The 6,355-nt window shown below is 29.5% G+C and overlaps 1 long non-coding RNA gene across 1 annotated transcript; it reads right to left on the bottom strand.

Moving 5' to 3' along the window:
* Positions 1-556: 556 nt before the first annotated feature.
* Positions 557-4,623, bottom strand: LOC147800947 (uncharacterized). Its single transcript, XR_015430785.1, has 2 exons — positions 4,082-4,623; positions 557-1,621 (listed from the first exon to the last, which is right to left on the bottom strand). It is a non-coding gene; the product is annotated as an uncharacterized LOC147800947 (long non-coding RNA).
* Between the last annotated feature and the right edge of the window lie 1,732 nt (positions 4,624-6,355).

Genomic DNA, 6,355 nt, shown 5'->3' with positions numbered 1-6,355 from the left:
ACATTAGGTGGTAATTACTTATTAACTTTTTACGGTCTGTCTTAATTTTCACTGCTAATCCTGATGCTAAGAAACTATTTTCTAAACACATAGGCGGAATACGGATGAATCTTTCTTTCGAAAGAATTTTCGACTGATTTCCATGTATTGTGTGAAGAAAAGTAAAATGCAATGCAAAGAATATATCTTCCTTTAATTTTGAAATACAACCCATTGGAATGTATTCTTCCTCACACAATTCAGAATAGGAATTTTCACTTAACGCCTTTAATTTATAGTTTGTGAACCTTGTGCTAATTTGCAATTAAATAGTTCATAAAATTTATTAATCTTGAATTAACACGTAGAGTTGAATAATGTTAAGTATGCTGACTCATAAACCTTAAAAGAACATTTCAAATGTTTCTGTAATTTTAATAATTTCAATTAAACTATCGTGAAAAGAGGATACATTTGTTTCAGAAAAATGTGGGAACTCATTTATATAGAACAGATGTTAAAGGCGCTAATTTTTTGTAAAAGCGAAATAACAGCAAATTTAAATAATTTAGCCAGCTTACAAATAAAAACTTTTATTAACAAAAAAAAATTAATTTTTCGTTCAAGAAATCAAAATTCTTGACAATTACTCTGCTTCTTCTGCAAGTTTGCTGTGCTTACGTTATTTGGAGCATTGGAACCTATAAATAAAAAATTTGAATTAGCGAGAGTCATATTTACATTGATAATGACAAATTTTAAAAGATTAGAATAATATTTTAAAGCTTATTTCGTTGCATAAATCACCTTTTATTATTATTTCTATTCAATTTTGAATAAATAAATGGTTTCTTTAGTAACAGCAGATGAATAAGAATAATAATAATGACCTGCAAAACTCTCCTCCCAGTATATTTCAATTCTTTATTTTGACTGTTTAAACATATCACTTAAAAAAGCTAATTTTTCTATAAGATGCATATAAAAACTGCTGTAGAAATAACACGCTTATTGAAATTCTTAATTTTCCAATAATTCAACCGACCATTTTTAATTATGGATTGTTATGTTGATATTTAAATTTTTTTCTCAGCAAATTTTGAATAAATTCAATTACACTAGCCTGCTTGTTTAAATTTTTAGTCCAATTTCGCAAAAGAAATTGTACTAAAACCAATTCTCAATGATGCTGATTCCGAAAATAATTGTCTATCACGTAAGGTTTTTAAAAACAAAAGGTCATTTTCAACCTTTTATTTAATGTGATCAAGAATCAATCATCTTTTAATAAAAGAATGTAGAACATCAATGTTTTGTGTTTTTCATGCCCCATCGAAATAAAAGCAACATTAAGTTTATATGTTTACTTGCCTGAGAGAATAATTTAAGATAATGCTATAAAATAATGCTTTCAAAAATCAAAGATCATGCAAACTTTATCAGTAATTTTTTAGGTGAAAAGATTTCATTGAATCAAAGGAGAATAATTTACTTGTCTTTTGTCTTTTTGGTGTATATTTAGAGTTACTCCCAGGGGAAGGCTCTCCAGTTACTAGTCTCCACTTCCTCCTAGCTGCAGAGCACGTATTATTGACAGCCTTATTCAAACCTTGAAATTCTGGATGCCATTTACGGAGCAGCTCTGTAAAAGTTGCATGTTCAAGTTGAGTAAAATCAAGTTATATAAAAGTTGCATAAGCAAGTTTCATTTGGAAATTTTCAGATGAGATTTTTTTTTAAGAAATTGAAGGAAATTGAAATATATATTTATATAACTTTGATAAGCTACTAATGTTGACAACAAAAATCCAGAGTCAATAATACTTTTAAACTTTTTTAACTACAATATAAGCAGATTAAGTATAGGTTCACCAAAATGATTTTAATATTTAATTGAAATAATAAAATTATTTTTTTGGAATAGCTGTCTCAGTAAATTTGTTTTATACAATATTCTTTGTGGATTAAAGATAAAAACTACTTTATTAGAGCACACTATTTATACGAAAAGTTTTCATGTTCTTTTAGTCTCTTTACGAGTCTTCACGAGTCTTATTAAAAATAAATTGAAAATCATTCCAAAATATTAAACTGCATCATGTTGATCTAGAATAATATTCAAGATTTTGCCTTAGCGGACTAAAAACTAAAATAAAACTAAACACAGTGGCGCGACAGCCCATAGAGGGCCAAGGTCTACTGTGCCCATTTCAGTTTTCTTGACCTTGGGCTCTGGGATGCAGGAGCAGATGTTCCGGTTAGGTGGTCAGCCGAACGCGGAACCCCTAGTGTTTAGTTCCCAAGCATGCTTGGTACTCATTTATCGACCCACTGAAGGGATGAAAGGCTGAGTCAACCTTGCCCGGCCCAAGGATCGAACCCAGGACCTGTGGCACGGAAGAGCGGGGCGTTGCCTTAGTGGACTAAACGGACAAAAAGTTTGAATTTTGCATGAGAATTTTTTAAGTGGATGCCAGTTTTCCTTCACCTATAGTTGCCTTTTTGCTAACTAACTTCAGATATTATTTAATAGGTGATACACATACAAATACTTTTAAGATACTCAACTAAACCAAGCTTATGTATAAAAGGGCAAGTAAACTTAAACTAGGATGCATTAATTTCTTCGTAAAAATTTTAGTAACTTGTACTTGTCAGAATTCAATATGCTGTTGCTGGAATTATTATAGTGTTATTGAAGAAATGATTTCTGGTGAAAAGATGCGTTCTCTTAATCTTAATTTTAATGTTGAACTAAGCCATATTACACAAGTAACTAATTCTGGCAACTTTAACTTAATTCCTGTGCCAAATATATCTTCTGTTTGTATTTCCATCCAGTGCGATGACACTGGAAAAATTTATTTTGCTAATGTGGTGAACAATCTAGAATTAGAATAACTTTTTTCTCTCTAGAGGCAATGTATATGTAAGTTCAGTAATCCCCGCTTATATATAATGTAATCGCTGTTAATATCAATCACTTATTATTACCGAAATTATTCGGTTCCGATTTTTTTTCATTCATATTGTAGTTTTCTGTGATCCTTACATAATTTAATGTTATTAGAATTTAATTTTCAAAATTCTTTATTTATTAGCGTTATATTTTTATTTACTCTGCACATTTAAAAATAAAAAAAATTCTTTTCTTTCTCTGCGATAATGTTAGAATTTCCAATTTCTCATCATTTCTGGAGTTTAAAAACAAAATATTTTTCAGATTATGAAAATTTATGAAGTTTGCTTTATTAATTTGTGAGGGGGGTTAAAAAATTAGTTCACTAAAATTAGCTTGAATCTTATCTCATATTACATATATTTTTATTAAAAAAAATTTCAGATTTTATTAGGAATTCTCATATATTTTTTTATGAAATTTGTTGATTTGATATGGTAAACTTGTTTCCTACCTTAGAATCACCTGTTAATAGTAAACATTAATTTAAAAAAATGAATATTTACTTCGAAAAACAGGATTGTTTTTTTTTCTTCATGTTTGTAAATATATATTTTTATGAAAATGCAACTTTTGAAGAAATATTAAAATTTTTGTGTGATGTATTTACCCTGATTGTAATTTTTATTGTATATGTTTATTTTATTAGTTAAATATGTATGTTAGATTTTTGTTGAAGGCAACAAATATGCATTTCGTTCCTTACAATAGTATTGTTTATTTGTTTTATTACCTGCAATATATAAAAACTGTTAACTTTCAATTTTCAGTGATTTATTTATAAGAGAAATTATGAACCTTTTACTCAATCAGCTTGCATACTGCTACGTTAAAACATATACATTTAAGCAAAACAAAAAGAATAGTTATATTTGAATAAATTACAAACAATAAAATATACTGTGCGTAACCTGCTGTAACGATTCACCAGTAACGTTACCCTAAACAGCGACGAGAAATATTTAGATTGATCTGTCTTATTGCTAAGCCTACAACAATAGCCTCAAAGAATATCCTCCGACTTAAATAATGTAAGATCAGGACGCGTCTTTAAAACAAAAATAATGAAATTTAAGTTTGAAAATTGAGGCATATTTGATTAAAAGTGACAAAGCTAAATTAATAAATGTCAAGCACACTTACCGAATTTTAAAGAAACTTTCGATTGTAAACACACACGCCATTTGCCGGCTAGCACGGAACTCTGGGAAGTGAGCTAGTTGATATGAAGTGTACTTTAAACAACCTTAAAACAACCTTAGGTATAAATAAAATGACTTCATACATCTCAATAAAGACCTCACTCTCTTTAGTTGAAAAAAATTATATTTTTTATACCTCGTAAATACCTCTTTTGTTACAAGTGTAAAAAAAACAACCTGGTGAACCTTAAAAACTGCCTCATGAGTCTGGTTGATATGAAGTGAATTTTAAACAACCTCAAAATAAGCTTAGGTATAAATAAAAGGACTTCATATACCTCAATAAATATCTCACTCTCGTTAGTTGAAATAAGGTCAATTTTTTTATACCTCAAAAATACCTCTTTTATTACAAGTATCAGAAAATCAACTTGATATACCTTAAAAATCACCTTATCAGTCTGGTTGATTTGAAGTGAATTTAAAACAACCTCAAAATAAGCTTAGGTATAAATAAAATGACTCCATATACCTCAATAAATATCTCACTCTTTTTAGTTGAAATAAGGTAAAAAATTTTACACCTCAAAAATACCTCTTTTGTTACAAATGTAAGAAAATAAACCTGGTATACCTTAAAAATCACCTTATCAGTCTGGATGATTTGAAGTGAATTTTAAACAACCTCAAAACAAGCTGAAGTATATATAAATCAACCTCGTACACCTTAATTACAACCTTTACAAGGTATAATTTTTATTGCTGTTTTCTCTGCAACCTTAAATATACCTCAAATATACCTCAAAACAACCTTAATACCTCAAAAATACCTCAAATCAACCTTAAATATACCTTACATTTTCGTAAGGGTAATACGGGCAAAAGGTGGCCCAACAGCGTACTGAAGGGGTGGTCATAATAATTTGGCCACTCAGTGTATACATATATATATATATATATATATATATATATATATATATATATATATATATATATATATATATATATATATATATATATATATATATATATATATATACGTATTAAAAATGACAGTCGGCAAAATAAACTTCTACACCCCCCCCCCTCTCGAATCGGTTAGGGACGGGCCTGCCTAGTAGTACTAGTACAGTGCGAATAAAAGAAAGGGGAAAAAACACTATATAACTTTTGATCTAATGATAGGATTTGAAAACATAAAAGCGTACATTCTCTGAATAAGCATACTTTGTTTCGACGATCAGGAGAGCAGTCGAAAGTTTAGACATAAGCAGAGCCGGATTATACCTTTCGTAGGCCCTAGGCACAGAGCCGGATTATACCTTTCGTAGGCCCTAGGCATAGCCGTTTTTGGGCCCTCCCCTCCTTCCCCCACTCCTCCCTTCTTTTCAAAATATATGCTTAAATTTTCTTGCATATTTTTTTTTTTTACATTTTTATTAATATGGATTTTAATTTACGAATTTGTTTATCGAACTTTATCTGCAATACCGACATACTGCCGATATTGAAGTTGATATCGATAATACCATTATGATTAGTTCGATCGATAACTATGTAAACACTTCACGTCAACAATACAACAACAAACCAGCAAAGAAAACAGTGAAATTGATAGTGAGATTAATTACAAGAAATATTTATACAGTAGAGAACCAATTATCTGGGATGCTCGGGACCATCGCTATCTCGGATGTCTGAATTTCCCAGTTTTCTGGATCGACCAAAAAGTGTCATTAATCGATGTTTTATCGAACCCGAATTACAAGGAAATTACACAAAAATTTGTCAGAATCTGAGATTAAACTAAAAGCGCAAAATTTTGTGAAAATTTACTCATCCGATTTAGAGAAAAACTTTGTTGATGAATTTTTACTATTTTCAAATTTATATGAACATAAATCTAAACAAGAAATGCTGAAGGCTCAAATTAAAGATAAACTTGTGAATACTTTTCCTAACGTTCACATTGCATTAAGAATATATTTGTCGATTCTTGGATCAAATGCAGAAAGATCTTTCTCCAGATTAAAATTGATAAAAAATTATTTGCGTTCAACAATGAATCAAGATCGTTTGGCATCGCTCGCACTTATGTCTATTGAATACGACATTTTGCGTAGTTTGGAATTCGACAGCATGATACAAGATTTCGTTGAATCCAAAAATCGCAAAAAAGTAAGATTCTGCAAAATAATTTATTACCGAAAAATATTATATTTTTATTTGTATCTTCATAATTTTGTGCAAAATACACTTGTTGTTTTTAAAGCTA

The sequence above is a fragment of the Parasteatoda tepidariorum genome, chromosome 12 (genome assembly GCF_982258835.1).
Source record: "Parasteatoda tepidariorum strain Cologne lab strain chromosome 12, Ptep-v5.0, whole genome shotgun sequence".
Taxonomy (NCBI): domain Eukaryota; kingdom Metazoa; phylum Arthropoda; class Arachnida; order Araneae; family Theridiidae; genus Parasteatoda; species Parasteatoda tepidariorum.
This window is presented reverse-complemented; position numbering and strand designations above follow the sequence as displayed.